The sequence below is a fragment of the Mus musculus genome, chromosome 9, assembly GCF_000001635.26.
Source record: "Mus musculus strain C57BL/6J chromosome 9, GRCm38.p6 C57BL/6J".
In the NCBI taxonomy this organism is placed as follows: Eukaryota; Metazoa; Chordata; class Mammalia; order Rodentia; family Muridae; genus Mus; species Mus musculus.
The window spans coordinates 86,983,292-87,007,646 of record NC_000075.6 but is presented as its reverse complement, the minus strand read 5'-3'; the positions used below and the strand labels follow the sequence as shown (position 1 = coordinate 87,007,646).

General features: G+C 42.1%; 1 long non-coding RNA gene across 1 annotated transcript; it reads left to right on the top strand.

Annotated features, from left to right (window-relative positions):
* The first annotated feature begins 1,495 nt into the window (after positions 1–1,495).
* Gm36539 lies at positions 1,496–23,118 on the top strand. Its single transcript, XR_379680.3, has 4 exons — positions 1,496–1,706; positions 3,184–3,297; positions 13,016–13,127; positions 20,984–23,118. It is a non-coding gene; the product is annotated as a predicted gene, 36539 (long non-coding RNA).
* Positions 23,119–24,355: the final 1,237 nt, after the last annotated feature.

Genomic DNA, 24,355 nt, shown 5'->3' with positions numbered 1-24,355 from the left:
GTAGGAAGTAACCAGAGGGTACTACCTTGTTCTATACAGGGTAGACAGGGAAGATTCCCAGAGAGATTTAAGCTGAGGCCTGAAGGAAACTGATCAAGGAACATTTCCTAAGTGATCTATACATTATTGCAAAAATCATCATAGAAAATATGTTCCTTTTCTGGTTGGCTCATATTAGGTGAGACAGATGGTGTGTGGGTTGTTGCAGGAAAGAAAAACCAAGGCTGTATTGAATAATATATTTCTGTGTTTGTTTCTGATTTTTATTAGTGACCTAAGCTAGAGAAGTGTTTGGGTTTAGAATAAAATTTATATTCCTTAAATAATTAAATGACTCCCAGTTTTTAGCTGAAAGGAGTATGTTTTAAGGAAGAGGATGTGTCAGCAGTGACAACTGCAGAACGACTTAAGTAAGTAAACAAAAGTGTGGTAGTGTGTATTGTTGAATAATGTATGTTAGGAGTTGATGGTGATGCGCTATGAGCATTTAAGGAAACATGACTGCACGCTGGGATGCTCTGAGGCACGCTTTGGGTTCTCAGTGACTTCTGAGGCACAGGCAGCTTTCATCTTGCTAACACTGAGGATTTTGCCCAGTGTTTTGTGGTAGTGTTAGTCACCGCGATGAGGTATCTCATCTGTGGCAACAGCAAAATAAGATCTTATTATTTAGCTACCCAATAGCTATCCACCACCCTCACTCTGGCTGAAAAAACACCAAGTCTGTGTGGATGTCAAGGAATCAGGTACCTTTGGGAGGGCTACTTTTGATAACAGGAGTGGGGCTCGGGCGAGAAGCCAGCTTCCTAGGCTGACCTGCTGTGATGGATGGGGAGAAAGTAAGTCTCCACACTGTGTTGACACCGTTGACCTATGGAATCACCTATCTGGCACCTGTGCTTCTCAGCAGAGGAGAATACAAATTTGCTTATTTTCCTATTTGCCTCATTATATATCCCAATCAGCAGTTAGTTGTAGCTAAATATTATCCAGAAGAGTAGCTGAACATATTTCTTATAATAGAAAATGCAATTGATTTGGTATTGCAAAATAGATGGTCAAACTGTCTTCCCACCAATGGGGTGTGTCTTCACCATGATCCTGTCTTTATACACAAAGCTTTTTTCTCATTTATCTTTGTAAGCTCTGCAGAGATAATGTTATCTTCCATTTTCTCCTTTGGTAGATTAAGCTGGAATTGACCAAAGAAGTTATTACCTGAGAAAATGGTTCCCAAACCTTTTAAATTTTTAAAAAATATTGAGGATAATTATTCCAAACCGTAAAAAAATACTGAGGATACCCAAACACTAAGAATTAATGTAAATTATTTAATCAAAATAGAGAAATGTTTAAATTATATTTACTTTCTGTCTGCAAAATAATAAGATTGTTATAGATTAGCATAAAATGTTTTATATATTACAAAAATATTTTTTAGAACTAATTTCTATTGCAAATATCTAACTTTTGGATTTAAAAGGATGCCTGGTTTCTCATGTTTTCTTTGTATTTGGCCTGTTGTAATACGTCACCTTGCTTGAAGGATGGAGAAAAATCTGTTCTCAAATGCGTATGACTGAGAAAGAAAGGTTTTTGTGGCCTCCTTAATTGTGTTCCGGAGACTCCCCAAGAGTCCTGTCTGCTTCTCCCACAGGTGGAAGATCACACATCAGACGACACCAAGGAGACCTTGAAGCACTAAGGTGACTTGACTTCATCATCAGATATTCACAAGCAGATGTAGCTGAGTAGCCCTTGGTCCAATCTGCTATTACCCTTCCTAGAATCAAAACAAAACACAGCTGGCTAATTCTATTAATCAAGAAATCTGTTAGCTTTGAAAACAGCTGAGAGCAAACTCAGAAGGCTGACGTGGGAAGTCCCAAGCTCACCACCATTATTGAAGTGCTGCGCCCTGAGGTCAGAGGCTTCTCTACATTCTGACAGCTTCACTCTGTGTTTGGAGCGGGGTTTTACTTCCTGACTTCTTGGGTTAGGCATGTGGCTGTCTAATTTTAGCTAACAAAATATAATCAGAAGTGGGATGTCTCACTCCTGGCTAGAAGTGTTAAGAAGCCGTGGGCACAGGGCCAGAGAGATAGTAAGTGGGTGAGAGAGCTCGCTGGGCTAGGATGGTGGGCATTTTTTCCTGAGGTGATAAAGGGTTGGACTTAATGTTTCAGTGAGCACTAAGAGACCCTGTCTCAAAAGTATAAGGTGGAGAGTGATTGAGAAGACACTGGTGTCAAATCATCAGCACCCATGTTCAAATGAAGGCAAGGCTATCATGCCTGTGATTCAGCCAGCCTAGGCAAAATAGTGATGATGATGATGTCAACAAATCATCAGCACCCATGTACAAATGAAGGCAAGGCTATCATGCCTGTGATTCAGCCAGCCTAGGCAAAATAGTGAGCTTCTGGTTCAGTGAGAGGCCATGCGTGCACACACAACCACACACACACACACACACACACACACACACAGAGAGAGAGAGAGAGAGAAAGAGAGAGAGAGAGAGAGAGAGAGAGAACACAACAACACAACAGTGGGCAGTGTGCCATGTTTCCTTCCCTGTCTGATAGAGGAGATTGCATCAGTTTCAATAAAGATGATGTGAAACAGATGACCCTACTAAATTGAAATAAATCTTGTAATCAATGCCAGGTCAGCTGTCTTATCATCATTCACCTTGTTTTCTGAGACAGCGTCCCTCGGTGAATCTGGAGCTTACCAATCAGTCCAGGCATCTTTCCAGAGAGCTCCAGGGAGCATCCTCTCTCTCCCTCTTTGGTGCAGAACAGGCTTGAGTCACAGTGTATTCACCTTTTCACGTGGACACTGGGGAGTGAACTCAGGCCATCCTGCTTGCCCAGAGAGCACTGTATTCGCTAAGCCATCTCTCTTGCCGCAACCTCTGCTTCTGTAAGGCAGTAGGGCTTGGGGATTTTACAGCCTGTCCTGCTGAGTCATGATACTTCATTATCCTTTACTTAAAAATACTGTGGAAGTAAAAGCATAATCGGAAAGTTCACAATTTAAGCAAACTGGAAGACGAGGGGGAGAAAAAAAAATCAAATACTACTGTAATATTTTCGGCAAGCACAACTATAGGTTGAATTTCCATAGGTTACTGGTGAACATCTTGAAGTCACTTTTTATAAAAAGAATCCTTGTTAGTTCCTCAGTTGAAACGCTGTGAAGACAACGAGGATCAGGAGGACACGCTGATGGCGGCCACCCTCTAGGGGAGAACGGGCTCCGGAACCTCACAGAGATGATGATGCTACCTACGTGAGTCCTGGTTTCTTTAATGCTACTTGTTTGGTGACAGCTGAGACTTAGAGGGAATTAAGAAAAATTGTTTATTTTCCCTCATATAGTCACCTCATATCTACAGAGAACTGGACTCATTGCATAAGTGTGTGTGTGTGTGTGTGTGTGTGTGTGTGTGTGTGTGTGTGTGTATCTGTGCACATGTGTGTAATACAGTCTGAAAGAGGGTCAGGAGAGGAGAGGAAGAGGTCTTAAGGGATGAGGAAAAAGAGAGGGCAATGGACAATACGGGGAAGGACAGGGACCAGCCAGAACAGGGCGGAGCATGAGTCAGGTAGGGAGATGAGTCAGAACACAATTAGACACATGTATGTGAAAATGCCACAACAAAGCCTATCTTTCTCTGGGTTCATTCATTCTTAAACAATCCTGACACCTAGATAAATTGTACCTTAATGTTCATTTTCCCTTTCAACTTCTTGGTTGTAAGTTACAGAGTTCACCTCCCTTTACTTCTAAATACTCCATTGTCTGGGTTAATCTTGTCTGTCAACTTGACTACATTTAGAATCAACTAAAACTCCAAGTGCTGGTATTTCTATGAGGGATTCTTGATCACATTATTCAAAGAGGGGAAAACCTATCCCTCTGTAGCTGGCACCTCTGGTGACAGCCCAGATAAAAGGAAATGATTTTTGCCTGCTTGCCCTCACCTGGCTTTGCCACCTATGTCATGCTCCCCGAGACAATGACTGAGACTTCTTATGGATGAGTAAATGTCTAGGCCAAAAGCCTTGGCTCTGTTCCCCAACTAGCTCACAACTTAACCATCCCGTTATTTATTCTATTCTAAGTTCTGCCATGTAGCAGGTTACCTGGTCCCCAGTTTGATATGACCATCTCCTCCAGCGTAACTTGGTGAATCTTTTTTCCCATGCTTGTCTCTCCCATAACCCCTGCATGTACACTCTCTGTGTCTGTGTGTCTGTGTGTGTGTGTGTGTACGTGTGCTGAGCTCTGTTCAAGAGCCCTAGTACAATCTGTATTCTAAAATCAAGGACAATCTCTTTCATATAAAACGACTTACCTAATTCCCAGCCATTATTCAAATATTCACCAATGGTCACATGCTGCCTTTTATACCTCTTCTCTTCCTGTTCTGAGATCAATATGGAACCATGAACTGGTCCAGTTGTTTTCCAGTAGTGATCAATGAGGGATCATGTGGAGGTGCCCACATTTACTACTATTAGTATGATTTCAAATTTATGCTTTCTTAGCTCCACCACTCCTCCTAGGACATTAGGAGCCACCATGGGCCTCTAGTGTTTAGGTTAAAAAACAATCTAGTGATCATACTCTGAGTCACAGTTTTCTGAGTCATAGAATTCTGTTGAGTGTTACAGCTTGAATGTGAAATGTCCCCCACAGGCTCATGCGCCAGACCACCCAGTGCCTTTGATGGTGTTATTTTGGAAGGGTAGGACCATGGCCTAGTTAGCGGAAGTGAGTAGTTGGGAGTGGGCCTCGAAAGCGGTACAGCTCAAGTTCTACCTGAGCCCTCTGCTTCCTGCCTACCAGGATGTGAGGAGCTGAGCCAAGTTCATCTCGCCTGGAATGGGCCACTTCTGTGCAAGGGACTATTTTCCCTGAGACCATGAGCTAAGATAAATCTTTTCCATTGTAAGTTGTTGTTGTTTTGGCAGACATTTTGCTCATGATAATGGGAGAATTAACATGGTGATATTAGTTGAATTAATCCCTTAAAACTCTACCTGGGGGGGTCTCACAGGAATGGGATTGATATGTGTATTCAATTAATACATATATGTTCAACGAGTGTGTGTGTGTGTGTGTGTGTGTGTGTGTGTGTAGTGTGTGTCTTAGGGTTTCATTGCTATGAAGATATACCATGACCATGGCACCTCTTATAAAAGACAACATTTACTTGGGGCTATCTTATAGTTCATAGGTTCTGTCCATTATCATTATGGCAGGAAGTATGGCAGTCTCCACACAGGTATAGAATTGGAGAAGCTGATAGATCTACCTCTTGTTCCAAATGCAGCTAGAAGACTGACTTCCATGTGGCTAGGAGGAGGGTCTCAAAGCCCATCCCCACAGTGACATATTTCCTCCAACAAAGCCACACCTACTCCAACAAGGATACACCTCCTTGTAGTGCCACTCCTGGGCCAAGCATATTCAAACCATTACACACACAAAGAGAGAGACACACAGAGACATACATATATGTATATATATATTCATATACACATACAAGTACATACACATAAATATATACATGTAAGTGTTAAAGACTGCCTTTATGTAACAAGGACTTGGCCTTCCAACAATGGCCATCTATCTGCTGGAGAGTCAGAAACCTCTGTAGTTGTTCAGGCCATGAAGGTGGATGCCTCAGCAGTCTGAGTCTGATGCTGAAATCCTTGTTCCTAAGTATCAATGACGTTCCACACAGGAAGGCAGAAGCAGCTGGTATCTGGAGCCAGGAGAGGATGGCACTAACATCATCATCATCATCATCATCATCATCATCATCGTCATCATCATCATCGTCATCATCATCATGATGCAGCAGCAGCCGCAGAGACAAACATTCTCACTCATGAACAAGTGAAGGCAGGCAAAAGTACAGTCCCTATCCCGTTTAGTATTGGGCCACCCATTGGAAGGTGCTGCCCATTCTCAAGAAGGATCTTCTCCACTCAGTTCATTCTTTCTAAAAACAGCCTCCCAGGAGTATGTGAGAGCTATGTCTCCTCAGTGACTCCAGGTTCTGTCAAGCTGCTGATCAAGAGTAACTAACTGTCACAGAGAGAAACACAATGCTTACAGATAAAAGAAGAAGAAGAAGAGGAGGAGGAGGAGGAGGAGGAGGAGGAGGAGGAGGAGGAAGTAGTAGTAGTAAATTCTCGGTATCTGCACCAAAGATGTGCAAGACTTTTTAAACTCTTTTATACAATGCAACCAGCATATGGGGAAGTAGGTTGTCTTAGCAGACAAATGACAGAGCTAAGTTTGGTCTCAAGCAACATGACTCCAGGATTGTGCTTATAGTCACTGTATTATTAAGTAACCAAGAGCCAGTGGGGAGCCCTGAGATACTACCTAGAAGGCACAGCTTCCAGATGGCTGGTCTGCAGAGAGCCAGGCTCCTTTCCTATGGTTCACGGCCATGCACTCTTCTAACTCTCAGAGAGAAGAGTTGCTCTTGGTTCTAGAGACCCTGAAATTGTATTTGTAACTGTCATCCAAGAACAACGATATTGGAGCAGATAACTGTCATGTTGTCAGGTTTCGCCGTCATGACAAACGGAGATAATCAACTGATAAGGAGGAAGGTTGCTTTGGTTTATAATTCCAAAGGTTTCACTCAATGTCCAGGAGGCCCTGTGACTTCTGAGCTTGTGGCAGGAAATGCATGGTGCCTGGAAGCCAGGAAGCAAGGAAAGAATAAAAGGAGGAAGAGGAGGAGGTATTGGGGGGGAGGGGAGGAGGAGGAAGAAAAGGAGGAAGAGGAAGAGTAGTAGTAGTTGTTGCAGTAGTAGTTGTTGTAGTAGTAGTTGTTGTAGTAGTAGCAGTAGTAGTAGGAAGACTAAGGTCTTGACATCTTTAAGGGCATACCCCTAGGGACCTAAATTCCTGTCATTGGGTCTCATCTCTTAATGGTCTACCACATCCCTGTGCATAAAAAGCTGGTGACCAAGCCTTCAAAGTGTGAATCCTTGGGGGATATATTTGACTTCAACAATAGTAGCATTTAGGTACTGAAAATCTTAAAATGTATGTATGTGTATATATATATATATATGGCAACCAACTGACCACAGTAGAGCTGAATTTGAGTGCATAATGCTTGCTTAGGATGGGTTTACTAGTGACCCCATCATTTCAAGATAGTAGGTTAACTAATGACCCCATTATCTCAGGACAGTCCCTCAGCTGTGCCTGCTGTGCTCTGAGTCAGAGAGCTATCAGGGTTGACCTTCCCAGTGTGCCACTGTGATAGACAGTGGGGGATGTTCCCGTTTTGTGTGGAAAGGTATCTTACCATGGCAAGTAATGCACTCTCATCCCATTCTATTTAAATGTCTCCTCAAATTCTCATTCTCCCAGGAACCCCAAAGCTCCCTTCTTGAGTCTCCCCAGAGTTCTGCAGTATGAGTCAGCTTGTTTCTGTCTCCCACTGCTGGCTCTGCTCTGGTGTCAGTTTTCTTCACAGGGATGAGTCAGTCATGGCCCGCCATCCCCTCCTCTTCCCTTTGTGTCTGTGCACATGGCCTATTTTGGTTTCCTTACCATCCCTTGAGCAGCATTTATTAGGGAACTGAGAAAAGTAAGCCTGTTCAATCTGCATTTCTAGACTCTCTCTCTCTTTATATCATTAAACTTAAGTCATATTAAAGCTGAATCAAGAGAATCTCATCTAGATCAGAACTGAATCCTCCTTCTAATCTGATCATACTGACATATTGCCAAAGAAGAAATTAGAGAGGATTTTTCCCCTCCTTAATAATGTTAATTCTAGCAAGATACCACAAAAGCTGGTTTCTATATAAGAGTCTCCTTAAGAACATCACAATAAGTTTACTATGTCACAATCATACACAATGCCTCCTGGGGCTGAGTATAGTGGGTTCTTATACAAATTGGTAGGAATCACAAGTGGATCTAGAAAGTGAATTTTCCTTTTTTCCTTTTACTTATTCTTCTCTTGTATATTATGTTCTCCCTTCCCTCCCCTGAGTCTCTCCTCTAGACTTCCCCTTTCCCCACCCCCACCCCCACCAGATCCAACCCACTTCACCTCCCTCAGAAAAGATCAAGCCTTCCAAAGGACCTCGACTATATACAACATAACAAGCTAAGTAAGACCAGACATGTATTCTCACATCAAGGCTGGGCAAGGTGAGCCAGTATTAGGAAAAGCATCCCAAAGACAAGCAAAAGAGTCAGAGATCGGTCCTGCTCCCACTGTTAGCAATCCCACCAGAACACAGACACACATAACCATAACATATGCAGAGGGCCTAGATTAGACCCATAGAAGTTCCCTGATATCTAGGAGCTCACTTGAGTCCCAGTCAGTTGATTTTGTGGGCTGTGTTCTTGTGGTATCCTTGATCACCCTGGTCCTCTGATCCTTCTTTGCCAGGACTCCCTGAGCTTCACATAATGTTTGGCTGTGAGACTGCATCTGCTACCATCAGCTGCTGGATGAGGTCTGTCTGGTCTCTTTGATGAGGGTTATGCTAGGCTCCAGTCCCAGCACATCCTGCAGGCAGGACAAATTGTAGGTAGGAGGGTTTGTGGCTGGCTTGGTGTCCCAATTCCTTCACTGGAGGCCTTGCCTAGTTATAAAGGATGGCTCCTTTAGACCCTAGGCTCCCCATTACTAGGAGACTTTGCTGGAGTTACCCCTTCTAGATTCCATGGAGTTTTCTCTCACACCAGGCTTCCACTTGCTCCCAACCCTCCCCCTCCCCCCATTCCAGTCATCTCTCCCACTAGTCTCTCCCTCCATCCCCAGCCACCTGAAAACCAATTTCTTTTACTAGGGTGAGGACATTGCTTCTCCCTGCCCCACTTGTAGCTTTCTATCTTGTCACCAATTGCTCCATCAAAGTTGCGTTTTGCTCGCCAGTGGGGAATTTGCTAGAAGCACAAACTGAAGGTGGCTGAAAAGCATTAAATAGAGAAAGATGGAGCAAGGATAACAATCTCTGCAAAAGGTCAGAGTGCTGCAGTGGAGGGCACTGCTATTCGAGACCCATTGTCAGATGGTCCGTTCTCACTACAGTATCAAGATTTAAGACCTGTAGTTATCCTATACCTCAACCCAGCCACTGCTAGGGGATCTTACCAAATCTAGAGACTAAGAAAGATAGCTCAGCAGTTAAGAGCATATACTGTTCTTTTAGGGAACCCAAGTTCAGTTCCCCACACCCACACCAGGTAGCTCACAACCACCTGTACCTCCACCAGTCCCTGATCTCCCAGAGCAACCACATTCATGTCGTCCTGGGTAGTGTGATGGTTAGTGCTAATTATCCTCTTGGCAGAATCTAGAATCACCTGGGAGATGTGTTTCTGGACATGTCTCTTGGGATTATCTTAATTAAGTTAATTGTGTTGGAAGACATCATATCTGCCAGCAGGATATGCCTTGAGAGGGTATACTGGGCGGTATCCTTCAGCATTATTATTCATGGTTCTTGCTTTTTTGCTGTGGTTCCCGCCAGGCTCCTCCTCCTGCTATGGTGACTTCTTCACTAGGGTGGACTGCACCCTCAAACTGTGAACCAAAACAAGCTTTTCCTTCCTTAGGTTTCTTTCGGCAGAACATTGTGTCACAGGAACTGCAAAGATGAGAAGCACACATGGGGACTGGATTTTATGCTGTCATGTGTATACCTTCAGAGGTATATACTGCATGTCTCTCGGCATTATCCACTCACCAGTACGATGGACTGAGGTCAGGCAGATCTGCACCCTCAGGTTTCAGCTTCTGGGAAACGGGAAAGCAGAGCTAGGAATTCTGACCTCCAAGAATTCTCCAGAAAGAGATCAGGTTGCTGTCAGGGGGAAGCTGTGTATTCGACACCTGCGGACCCCCCCAGCCCCCCTCAGCTCTGCCTTTGGCTTTGGCTTCCGCATCTGGGTATTAGTCCTGACAAGTTAAGCTGTGCCACACTCACAAATGGATCCCCAGCTTCAGCAGCTTGATATATTCCAAGTTGATGTGATTGGGGGGAATGCAAAGCCAGAGCAAAACCAGGGACAAACAGTATTTCATGTTCCAGGTCTGGAAGTGGCTCTCATTACTTCAGCCTGTGGCCCTTGCCACAGGCCATTACCTGTCCTAACATCATTCATACTGTCAGAGATCTCTGGGTCTGGAGGCTCTTGTGTGTACAGAAGAAAAACAGGATGGCTGGGAAAGCCCAGGGATACCTGTGTCATGTGCCAGGAGGATTTTGCTAGGTGATCATGGAGTCAGATAAGGACTCCACTCCCTAGACCCGCTCTCTTCACCACTGCCCAGCTAGAACTCCCCCCAGATCAGTTTCTCAGCACCTCAGGTCCTGTCTGGTATTGTCCTTGTTTGGTTTTTTTCTTTCCTTCACCCCACAACCTCTTCATCTCTCCCCTTCACCCTCCCAGCAGACTTCAGTGGCTCATTAAGTCTGGAGCATAGATCAAAGCTGCAGGAAGAGACAGTTCCCTTTTTTCAAGGGCATGGAGGGCTCAGTCTTTGAAAACTCCCAGAGAGCGAGGAAATAATTACATGCCAACCCTCTAAGTCAGCAAAGAAAGAAGAAAGAATAAAATATTTCATAGCCAAAATGACCAACTATCCACATTCTGTTGAACATTTAATGTCATTATTCCTCATCCCCGTGGACTTCTAACAGACCAAGACCCCTACCATCTTCGTCTGGACTGTTCTGAGTCTAGGCTTTCATTCTGCAGGGGTAATTTGCTAAAACAGAAAACTGATCCAAGTGCTTCATCATTTAGAAACCTGTAATCCAGGAGTCCTCACCAGCATGGTACCCAGGCTTAGCAACAACAGTATCCAAATCCAAATCCTCTAAAACCTATGGCTGTATTTACACACATGCTCGAATGGGCTGTGCAGGTGTGGTGAAGAGTGTCCAGCTGGAAGGCTACCCTGGGTTATCAGGACAGGGCAATAATTACAGATTCTTGGAAGAGGTAAGCAGGAGGCTAAAAGTGGGAGATGTAATAATAGAAATAAGTGCCTTGGGAAGGGGCCACGGAGTAAAGGAAAAGGTACTCCTTTAAAAGAACATTTAGGGGGCTGGAGAGATGGCTCAGTGGTTAAGAGCACTGAGTGCTCTTCCAGAGGTCCTGAGTTCAATTCCCAGAAACCACATGGGGGCTCACAACCATCTGTAATGGGATCTAATGCCCTCTTCCGGTGTATCTGAAGACAGCTACAGTGTACTTATATACATAAAATAAACAAATCTTTCTTAAAAAAGTAATTCTCTCATTTTAAAAATAAAAGTAAAAGTACATTTAGACAATGAGATGTCGATATATACTAATTCTTGTTCTTATTTTCCAAGAAATTTATCTATTGCTAAAATCAGAAGGGGAGGGACTGGAGAGATGGTTCAGTAGTTAAAAGCACTAGCTGCTCATCCAGAAGACCCGGGTTCAATTCCCAGCACCCACATGGCAGCTCACAGCTGTCTATAACTCTTGTTCTATGGGCTCCTCTACTCTCATACAGGTATACATGAAAACAAAACACCAGTGTACATGAAATTTTTAAAAAGATAAATAAAATCAAAAGAGATTTTTAGTCATAGAGATGTAAATTCTAATAAAAGTCTATAAAAATCAACAATAATGTTTTTATATTAGAGATTATTAACATTTTTCTGTTGGTGATGCTATAGTATGGATCTTACATGCCCCTGTGTTGTATGATACCATAGGGAATACTTGAACGAATGTCTACTGACCCCAGGCATGGAAGTGATAACACACCAAAGCACAGATGACAGCAAAGTCCAAATTGGTGAACCAATGACTAATGGGGTTACTTACAGGAGCAGAAATGTTTTCAAAGACAGCTGCATCTCCAAAACTCATCTCAATACGGTCGATAGCTCATGAAGTCTGGAAACTCTGAGCTGCTGCACAATCTATGAGATACCTTTACAGGTTGGAGGGTGTCCTTTCTAGATACCTCAGTTGGTGTCAGTCTTTCCAAAGGAATTCAGCTGGTTTCTGCTTCTACCAAGCAGTTAGACTGGTCTCTGTTTCTTTCAGGTGGCCTAGCTGATCAAAGCCTCTTCTAGGCAGCTTGAATCCTTACCCACTTATATATGCTTGGGGAGGGAGGGAGGGAGCTAGTGAATCTTGCCAGTTTCAGGGATTTCCTGAAGCCTTTGAGTTGTTCACTTCCTGTCTTAATGAGCTTCCTTGCAGGACAGGATGTTTCCCCTCCTCTCAGCACATAAGAAATTAAATCTTTTAAAAGCCAATTAAAAATCATCTCTCATTCTTTCTCTCTTTTGTTCCTTTTCCCTCTTCTCCCTTCTTCTCTCACTACCTCTGCCTCTCTTCACAAAGAGTTAAAAGTCCACACTGTAGATGCTCTACCCCACTGTGTCCCAGTTTCAGACCTTCAGGCTTATTTACATGGGGTGGACATGCCATAGAGTTGAGTTTGGAGTTAGCTGTTTCCTTGTTCTTTTTTAAAAATTCTAAATGAAATGTTTCCTATAAAAAATATTTAATCATATTTTCCTCTCCCCCAACTCCTCCCAGAGACTCTCCACCTTCACATCCCCTGCCCCTCTTTCTCACATGCACTCTCTCTCTCTTTCTCTTGCTCTCTCAAGTAACTGCTACAGAGAAAAGAGATTTTTGACTATTCTAAGTTACTTGAGATTTTTCAGACAGTCATTTTTTCTATTCACAGGAATATAATAATTCTACACACATCCGTGCACCATCTTGTAGTTGAATGTGTAGTGCATATTTCATTAAACTTACATTCAAATTAGATTTTTTTTGTGATACTGGGCGTGGTGGCGCATGCCTTTAATCCCAGACTTGGGAGGCAGAGGCAGGTGGATTTCTGAGTTCGAGGCCAGTCTGGTCTACAAAGTGAGTTCCAGGAAAAAAGAAATTTTTGTGGATTTTCCTAAATCCTTTATTTATTTTCTAGGTACCAGTATACAGAACTGACTATCAAAATGCCTAGGGGCTTTTGGTCCCTCCTTGAATGTCCTCTACCTCCAGCATCAACTTTATACCCAGAGGTGCCTGTCTCCAGATGAGTAAGTGATAGACTAATGCTCATTCCATAAGAACTTATGATTGTGTGGTTATATTCATGGATGTGTTCAGGTATCTTTTTCCATGGAGGCAGATCAAGCTGGTATATAGGGAGTAGGAGATGTTTCAGGACTAGCTTGTCCATATCTGCCTCCTTTGGGATCTGGAGGATTTTTGGCATGGAGATATTTCCTGGAAGCAGAAACCAAGAGCCTACTAGTTATGTTGAGTTTTAGGGTTCCTTATACAAGAACAGGGACAACCTTGCCCCATGTGTGGCCAGCTCTATGAACTCAGCAGTGGACAGGCTGCAGCATAGAGCCTCAGGTTTCTCTTTCCCTAGCTCTGTGACAACACTGCTTATGTTTCTTGACTGTGGTAGAAAGAGACTAAAAAAGTCACTCCTCTCTCTCGTCTCTCTCTCTCTCTCTCTCTCTCTCTCTCTCTCTCTCTCTCTCTCTCTCTCTCTCTCTTTCCCTCTCCCTCCCATCTCTTCTCCCAACATACACAGTTGTATACACACAGCCTTTTCAGGAATTGTGATATCATGGCAGAAATGTAGAGAGTGGGACATATTACAGCTACCCTTGCCCTTAGCTCTTCTAATTTGTGAGAACTATGTTCTTAGGCTGCAGTGCAGAAGCTTCTCCCCTTAGAAGAAGAGTAAATTCTATATCTGTAGTCTACCTTGAATTAGATTCACAGAAATCGACCAAAGCCTTATGCATGACAAGCGTGAGACATGTAGACGAGGGTGTGCACAGATAAATAGTGAAACAAACCACATTCCACAGAAGTCTCAGAACTGAGAGCCTTTGAGTGAAGATCACCAAGGAGATGACGAATGAATAAAGAATGTACTCTTTTGGTGTGGTCCTTTGTTTTTCATAGTCTCACAAAGCCCAAGTTGGCATTTAAACCTTTCACATAAGCCAACTGGAACATCTCATCTCCCTGCTTCCTCTCTCCAAGTTCTGGGATAACAGGCATGCGCCATGATATTCGGTGAATCTATGACATATTTACAGATGAAAAAAACCAATTCTGTGGTGTAATTATGAAAAGAGCTAATAATTAAAGGAATATTGAATTGCTTTTTCTATTTCTGCGCATGTCTTTGGAAACCATTTAGGATGCTCAAAGACTGCTCAGGCATGGAGCGCAGGAGAATGTGATGTGGGTCTTCACAGATGTCAATGGTGTGTTCATTCAGAGCTGAAAGGGCAGAATTTACTATGAACCTTTATGAGTTGTGTGTCTACATTTTATTCATCATTTCTTATTCCAGTAACTATATGAAAACAATCATCAGAGACCTATGCCAAAGGGTATGCATTAAAATACTCAGTAGTCATAAAGCCAAAATCTGTGCTCATCTAATGATCCCAAGTTGTTTAAAGCCCTGTGGTCTGGAGCTGGGGAGTTGGCTCAGTAAAGAAAAGGCCGACTGTGCAAGTATGATGTCCCGAGTTCAGATCCCAGCAGCTATGGCAGTGCACATCTGTAACCACAGAGTCGGGGTGGGGGTAGGGACATGAGATTCCCCAGAACTTCCTGGCTACCCAGACCAGCCAAATCGGTCTAAGGAAGTGACCCTATCTCAGAAAGTACAATGAAATGTGATACAGGGAGATACTAAAAGTTAACGCCTAGTATCCATATTTGCACACTCAGGTAAACACAGCCCTACTCAAACACACACATACTCCCATTACACCAGGGCAACCAAAACACAATACCCCAAACAGAAAACAAGCAAAAAATTAAGCCATATGCTCAAAGAATATGGAGTCAAAGATTTCATTTTACAATGTTTAATGAAAATAGAAACAAGGAATATATATGGTATGAACTCAGTTCTCTAAGTAAATCAATATCTAGAGGTGACACATATGCATTTATACAACCGTAGACAAGAAATTATTTTTTAAAGGCTAAAATATTAAAACCTTGTTGTAGGTAGGGTTGTAATCACAATTTTTTAAATTTAAAATTGTCTATTTTTCAACAATGTTCATATTTTTCTCTCAAGAACAAAAACACTAATGACGTTAAACTAAAATATAAACAGTAGACCCTAAGGACATAAGTCTGGGGGATATCCTGCATTGTGTGGGTAAGAACTTGGGGTCAATCCCCATCACCAAAAACCCGAAAAGTGAAAACCTCCCAGTCTATCCTCAGGCAGCCAAGGACTTGGCACGGCTCCGCTGTGTGCGGCACGGTTCCGCTGTGTGCGGCTCCTTAGTGTCTTATGCCTTAGGGGAAAGAAGATGCAAAAAAAGTCAGTAACGTCCACATTTTCTAACTTCCTCTATGCGCGTGTGGGGGATCCCATGCATGTTCTTTTGAACTTGGATTTGTACACACACACATTCATGCACGCGTGCGCACACACACACACAGCTCCAATATAGGTGGGGTCATCTGAGAACACGTCCTACATCCCAATTAGTCTTAAATAAAAAGATCATGTTCTGAAATGCGTGTGCCTTGGGAATCAGCTCCATGTCTGGCAAAGCACTGCACAGGCTTTAGCTTAGCGGTGTCTCTGGATGATCTCACCTTATCTCAAGCTGCTCTCCAGGAAACAAATGCTACAGATACAGTCGGGACCTCAGCAAATGCTGCCCAGTTGTCTCCACCAGTGCCTGTCTCTGTGCAAATGTGACTTTTGCTGCGGGACTTTATTTTTTTAAAATAAGAGGAAAGAAGACTCTTGGAGCAAATGTTTTTTAAAAACACAGTTGCCTGAAAAAAGAAAAGGACAACGAAAAGCCCATGTTCTTTGGAATATATTTCTTAAAAGCACCAGTCTACACTATAGATAGGTCATCTGATAGACACCACATCTGGTAGAAAAATTTCCACCAATTTCTTTATTCTTTCGGTCTTGGAAATCCTGAGGGGCTGGGAGGGGGGTTGGATGGGAACTGAGCCTCAGGCATTTCTGCTCCCAATTGTTGTATTCATAGGGAAATACATTTAAGTACATAACAGAAAGCAGAGACAGGCTACTTTTGGTAAACATCTGTACTTTGCACTTCCTTTAGAGTAAACAGAAAGTCCTAGTGTTGCTGGAGGTTTGCCTCTGTGTGCTAATGAAAACACCCACAAGGTCCAGGGCAATGTGACAGGCCCATGTTATTCAGAGGGTCCCCAAGAAAATGCAGAGCAGAAGCAGCAGGCTAGGTCCCAGGAAACTGGCTTCTCCAGGCACTTTAAAGTTACCTGAATCTTAAGCTCCGTTCTCCCTGTCTAATCCCAGTGAGCACTGATTCTCTTTACTCCTGACTTACAGAGTCTTTCCATCTACCACTTTAATTCTCCAAAAGCATAAACGATCATGCAGTATCGGGACTAAGAGAGTCTTGACATTGAAAACAACCTCACATTTTACCAAGTCCCCTGTAACTTCAGACATCTTTTTATGAGAAATTCTCTGGATTTTTCAAAGGCATTCCGTGGGAAAACTTCCTTTTGTGTCTTGTTGATTTTCCCAGTGATGATCAAAGGGAGAATAATATGGGTGATGTCTTAGTGGCTAGTGACAACTGTAATATGGCCATGATGTGCTATAGTATAATGAACACATATGTAATTCGGGTGATATGGGTGTGTGCTCAGGCACCCTTCTCGTGGGCAGTGGACCAGTTTATGGGTAGAAAAGCACTGGCTCTCAGGCCTGTGTTCTCTGCTCACCTGTTCTATCTCAATGAGTAGAAGCTCTTTGAAACCGCTTAGATTCTGTTCCCGTTAGGTTATTTATGTCTAACTTCATCTTTCTATATTCTCATCATAGAGTGCTAGCTAATCAAATAAAAAGGCACTTGCTGAAAGATAGTAGATCTTGGTGTAATTAGGACACGCTAGTTATTTTTTAAAAATAAAGAGAAGTTTCTGGTGTCCTATAGAGGTTGTCAAAAGCCTCCCTATGAGAGCTGAATGTCTCGGGCCAACCTATTTAAGCAGGGATGCAGACAGTGCCCTCCTCTTGGCTTCTATGGCTAGCACCTGCCTGATAGGGAAGGCACTTCCCTCAGTTGTTCATCATTACAGTTACATTATAGCCCTAGAGGTCTGTCTTTATCTGAGAGGTTCAAATATTCTTTTGTTCCCACGCCCTCACTTTCCAGGTTAAGTTCCCCTATTTCCAGAGCATGAACCTGATTCTGCCATGGCCCCTGATACTCGATCTTACTTTCAAAGCCGATGGTCATTTATCTAGGAAACACTTGCCAAGTCTATGATAAGAATTAAGTGATAACAATCTTTAAAACTATACCACAAGACTATACAATTGACCAACAAAAATATGAAAAGACATTTGCTGTCCCATTTCAGAGAAATGAAAATGATAAGCAGACATCACTCCACCTACAAGAACTAGAATTTCTTTGGAAAATGAAAAACAGCAAGTTTGGAGAGGATCTGGATAAATTAAAGCCCTCCTATACTGGTAATGATAAAGTCAATGGAAACTTTACAATTGGCAGTTGGTTCAGTTAAGTTAAATTGATTGTATCTAATCCAGCTATTCTAGTTCTGAATGTACAGCCCAGAGAAGCAAAAACAGGAACTTGTGTGAAAAGTTCACAAATGTTCAGAGAAACACTTTTCACAATAGCAAAAACAAAAAGCCAAAATAAACCAACAAAACCCCCAGGACCAATCCTAATGTCTACCACTGATGACCAGATAAACAAATTGGAATACAAGTGCAGTATTATTCATCCATGAAAAAATGAGGCACTGAAATGTGCTCCAACATGCAGCAATGTTGGATGCTCTAGTGAGTCAGGGCCACTCACTCAAGTCCACACAGCCTAAGCTATTACTTCAACTATCTCATCAAAAATCTGCTATGTGAAGCCCTATCCACTGAGAGAATGAGAGAGGGAGGCCCTCACAAATACTATTCTGAACAAAAGAAGCCAAGGCTAAAGAACATATTGTGCAATTCAGCTTCTATATAGATAGAGAGTAGTTCCCAGGTACTAAAGCGGAGGGAAGAAAGGAGACTATAATGGAGATTCTTTTGTGTTTGATGAAAAGATTCTGAATAGTGGTAATTGTTACAGGACAAGTACCCTCAATGATGCTAATCCTCAGTATTACAGTGCTTATATTTTATCAAAGATAAGCCACCACATCATACCTACTCAGCAACTATCACTTATTATTAATAAATGATTTGTGGCCTTTTTATATGCTCTCAGAACATCATTAAGCATTGGCTTTATACTGTCATTATCTAACTGATGGATGTTTCTGTCTCTCCAGCTAAACTACACACACCATTGGATCCCTACCCAGGGCCTTCCCTTATGCAGCCACAACTACTTACAGGGAGTGACTAGACAATGCCAGATACCTGGTCTGTCCCAGGTCTTTCTTTACCTAATGAGCCTACTTTCAGTCTGATATTCTATTATTTAAAAGTTCCTTTGCACCAGGCACAATGTCTCTAAAGGAGTACTTTAGAACTTCAGGCTTATGATATTAATACAGTGTGCCAATAGAGCAATTCGGATTCATTCAGTAATACCATACACACTCTCTGTTTCCGTTGTCTCTAAGTCTCTCTGTCTCTGTCTCTCTCTCATTCTTTCTCAGTGGATAGGGCTTCACATAGCAGATTTTTTATGAGATAGTTGAAGTAATAGCTTAAGTTGTATCTGTGGACTTGAGTGAGTGGCCCTGACCCACTAGAATAGTGGGACAGAAATAAACTAGACAAGGACAGCTGACCGGGAAGCGAGAAAACCTGAGGCCAATTTCACCAACCAGAGAATTTTACAACTGTCTAAAGCAGTTATATGCACCTAAGGGAGCAGACACTGAGGGTGTGATGATCAGTGAAGGAATGAGTGGTTGCTGGTGTCCTCTGTAGGCTCAGCAACTCTGCTCTCATCCCCCTATCTCCCGCCACTGCGAGAACTAGAATAGTGCCAGCACACCTATGGGCTCAGTATGTCCTATGATTATTGCATTCAAAGTGACCACAAGCCTATCAGATACTTTTAATCATTGTTCACAATTTGCACATTAAACATAAGAAAGGACAAGAGATTAAATGATGTGGTCAAGCTGCCCAGACTGATAAACCGGATGCCAGCCTTACAGAGCTTCCGTATCGCCATCGCAGCCTGTTCTAACGTCCCCCATCTCTTTCCGTGAACAGACGTCTGGTTAGAGGGGACCATACGAGTCAGAGTCAACAGCAGCACACAGTGAGCTGACCTCCATATTGTCTTAGTGACCATTCTATTAGCCTCTCTGCCATAGCACCTCCTGTCCCAATTCTGCAGCTGTAACTGATGGCACACAAGATCACTGGACTCTGTGAAGAGACTATATCAAATGCTTACTTCAGTTTGGGGTCTTATTTTGCCTTAATGAAAAATAATGTAAGTGGTACATTGAAACAAGAACATGTAAAAATGTGTAGCCAGGAAGGCCCTAGCTGGGGTTGGCTGATATTCATCAAATGTGTTATAATTAGCATGTGTTAGGGTGCCTACCTTCTTTCTTTCTCTTTTTTCCTCCTCCTCTTTTCTTTCTTTCAGTACATAATAATGGCTGTTCACAAATCACAGTAACTGTGCTATGCTCTCTGCATTCTCCAGTGACTTCTATGGACAGCTTGATAAATAGCAACTTTAGATAATTAAGATTCTAGGTTTGATAGTTCCTAGATACAGCACCAAGCAGTGCATAAATTCAACCCGTTCTCCTTACAGCTTCACTTTTCTTTTTATCATATTTACGCACTTTCAAAAGCAATTTAAAGAAACATTAAAAAGAAAGTTAGGGGTTTTTTTTGTTTTTTTGTTTTTGTTTCTTTTTTTGTTTTTTTTTTTTAAAGCAGAAGGAGACCCCATCAATAAACCATGTAGTTCAAATGCAAAAAAAAAAAGAAAGTTAGGTAGAAATACCTGTATATAGAATGGCACGGGACTAAATCACCTTGAGAGGTCAGGATAAAGTTTAACCTTTGATCTAAGTATATTGAGTAGTGCATTGACCTAAGTATATTGATTATGTATATGCATAGGGAACACACAGTAATTAAGACTATTTCACATTTAGTTTTCTATATAAGTTTTTCTTCAATGGCTCAAAAACTTCTGTCTTTCGTCCAGAATCACCAATATTTCCTTGATCTGTAGAATTTATGTTCACAGTGGAGAAACTCCCAGGTTCTAACTTACCACTTAATTAATCACAAACATTCATTTCTTCCATCCTGTGAAATCCTCCAGAGACACTGAGCAGGGCACGGATCAGAGTTGAAATCCCAGAGTACTGTAATCAAGGCTAGCTGCCCTGCTTCATTAGAAGGACAGAGTGACTGGCTACAAGTTAAAACCTGACCGTGCACATGTGGTAACGTGTCACTCCAGACACCCAGCTGGCCTCTGTCGCCCCTCACCCCTCACGCACATACAGACCCACATGCTGGCAAATGGCAGAAATAATGGAGCCAGATGGGTGAGTGGCCTGAGAGTAGTGTGGACCATATGATACAACTGGAGATTTTTACTTGATGGATTTTTACTTGTTAATCACTCTGTGTTGAGAAAAGCACTATGTGTAGGGAGGAGACCTGTGATTTGCAGTTAACTTGTGTTTAGAAGATGCCTGGGCTGTCAGGGGGCTGCGCTAGTTGGTAACTTTAGAATCTACACATTCATCAAGGTTTCCTGAAAAGATAATTAAAGGACTCTCCCTTTAGCACCCAGTGTTTGTATTGGGCAGAGAAGTCATGAAAAACAAATCCACTTCTCAAAATTCATACGAGCTTCTGTGGGAATCAATACAAAACCTGATACATTCACATCTTTCCACTTCACAGTGTGCTGGCGAGCTTTTGCACATACAAAACAGTAGCTTGTGCTGACTCTGACATGGACCTGCAATAAAGATGCAGATGAGGTTTTGGGAATGTCCATCCGGGGATAAGGATGCACCCATCAACTGACTTCTCACTGAGTGGCTGCTGTCCTTCAGACTACTGTGTGCTTTGTTGTATCAAGATGTAGTTTGTTTTTTTTTTTCTTCACGGAAGCCACAGACAGTTTCAGAGAAAGAAGACGTCTCTGTGGGTAAAACCACTTCTGTACAAGCTTCAGGGTCTGAGTTTGAATCACCTGAACCTGAGTAAAAGCCAGATGCCAAGAAATCTTAAGAGAGTGTTCCCCAAAGTTTATGGAGGAGACAAAGGGGTTAGAGAATGTTTATTTTCCTAAAACCAGAAGCTCAAACAAACAAACAAAAACCCAAAAAACCTCGTATGTATTTTCCCAACAATAGACTCTCTGAACTTTTGACATTAGCTCCTGATTTAAAATGTAATACACATTTCCAGACCATACTCATTGATTTTTAACTCTCTGTTTTTTATATCCCCTCTACCACGTCACTGGAGCTTTTTTTTGGGGGGGGGGGGGAATAAAAGTGAGTTTCTTTCCACCCCAGAACTATAGCCCCCAATATGGTAGCCATGGTAACTGTATGTGGCTGTTTTAAGTTTCTTAGGATGAGCTAAAGTTTAAAGATCTGTTTCTCTTTTCCACTGCCTGCATTCCAAAGGCCAGAGGCTACCTTGTGTGAAGGTCAAGGGGGATGGAGCCTTAAACTCTGCAGATTTGGGGTCTGTTTTCACAGAACGGGAGCTGTGGGCTGAGGTCTATTGCCTGCTGAGTGTAGTGACTCTCTGGAATGCCTACATAGCCTTACACCTTTATTCTTTTGTTCCTGCTCAAATTTTCACCTCCATTAATTACTGCTGGAAATAGTTATGGTAATTCACCACTATTCCCAGATGTTTCTGACACTTATAAATGTCTATAAATGTGCTATTATCTTTTCATAATATTTTATTCATATTTAAGGGATCTAGATCCCTCAAACTGCAAGTGCCTGCTTATGAAGTGAAAGAAAGTCGGGAGTATTTTCTAGAAAAGCAAGCCTTGGCATTCGTTTTGTTTGTCTACCTTAAGCATTTATGTCTATTATGCAGACAGCATGTGGCGTAGATACAAATAAAGTCTCTGTCCTAAATACATGCCTCTAAGGCAGTGTTTGCACTGGAGAATAGCAAGAGACATGTGTTAGAGTATACATTTCAAAGGACATTAAATAAATAAATGAAATACTTTTCAACCAAGCAAAAGTAAACAAGCCCAAGACAAGCAGGATGCTCTCAGCGATCCTAAATTACTGCTCACTGACATCCTTGCTCCCTTCACATAAAACACAGCAGTACACACGAGCTGTGCTCCAGGAACGTTTGTACGGGAAAGCATGCTATCTGGAAAAAGGGATGGTTTCATGGACCCCTTGGATTGTTGTGTTATGCTCTTCTGTTCCACACCACCTCTGTTCGTATACTTCATACCTTTGTGGGTTTTCTCTCTAAAGATATAAAAGAGAAATAAACACGAATCTATTTACAACTCTCGAATACTGTTTTAGCGGTCTTCTCTCGTGAACATCCACACATCCACGCGGGCACACACATCTTGAAGGTGAGGCTCGTGGAAAGCATAACAGCATCCTTTCAATCTTTCAGTATTTGCCTTCTTTTGTGGCTTCATGAGGACCACAAGGAAGACATGTTCCATCCTCCTCTTAGCACCCAGTGTTTCAGGATGCTCAGGGGGCACTGTGATTACTGTTGATTTTTTAACAATATCCAGTGTCCCCTGTGAGTAATATGACCCTTTCTCCTGTCTGCATGGACACAGAGATCTAACTTCAGGCAAGGGACAAATTTCAAAGTACATAGATATAAATCAAATGCTTAACCGACCCCTTCTTCCAAGAAATCTCATCAGCATCCAAGAAGAGGGTTAAAAAAAATCACACTTAGTTAAACAAATGATTTCCTGCCTTTAATTCTTTTTGAGAAGAACTGTGGGTATCATGGCGTTACTTTCATGGATGCTTTTGTTCCCAATATGGGGAGAATAGTCACTGTTGAAAATTCAAAGTTAGCAAGGAGTTGAGAACATTTTAGAACAAAGAATAAATATAGTCTTTATGTGTGTGATGTTACATATGTTTGTGTGTGCATATGTGTATGGAGAGGGTTATATATTTATGTACATACAAAGATGCATTTGGAAGCAGGGATTGGCATCAGATATCTTCCTTTATTGTTCTCAACTCTCTCTTTGATTTTTAATTTGTATTTTATTCTTGCTGTATATATGATGAGGGGAGGGTCACTGCACACGTGCCCCAGTGCACATGTGGATGACATAGAACAACATTTGGCAGTTTGCTCTCTCCTTTCACCATGGGCTCTGTAATTAAACCTAGGTATTAAATTAGCTGCTTAGCTAAATTTTCTGTGGCAAAGCACCCTGGCCAAGGCAACGTATAAAAGAAAGGTCTCTGATAAATGGGACCTCATGAAACTGAAAAGCTACTGTAAGGCAAAGGACATAGTCAATAGAACAAATTGACAACCTAGTGATTTGGAAAAAATCTTCACTAACCCCACATCTGATAGAGGGCTAATATCCAAAATATATAAAGAACTCAAGAAGCTAGCCTAGAAACAAAACAAAACAAAAAATCAAACAACTCAATCAAAAAAAGTGGGGTATAGAACTAAACAGAGAATTCACAACAAAGAAATCTTGAATGGCTGAGAAGCACCTAAAGAAAAGTTCAAAGTCCTTAGTGTTCAGAGAAATGCAAATCAAAACAACCATGAGATTCCACCTTATACCAATCAGAATGTCTAAGATCAAAACCTCAGGTGACAGCACATGTTGGCAAGAATGTGAAGAAAGAGGAACACTCCTTCATTGCTGGTGGAATTGTAAACGGGTAAAACCACTTTGGAAATCAATCTGGAGGTTCCTCAGAAAATTGGAAATAGATCTACCTGAAGACCCAACTATACCACTCCTGGAAATACACCCAAAGGATGCCCCACCATGCCAGAGGGGCACGTGTTCCACTATGTTCATAGCAGCCTTATTTGTGATAGCCAGAAGCAGGAAACAACCTAGATGTCCTATGAGAGAAGAATGGATACAGAAAATGTGGTTCATTTACACAATAGAATACTACTCAGCTATTAAGAATGAGGACATCAGGAGTTTTGCAGGCAAATAGATAGGACTAAAAAATATCATCCTGAGTGAGGTATCTCAGATCCAAGAGGGAATACATGGTATGTACTCACTAATAAGTGGATATTAGCAAAAAA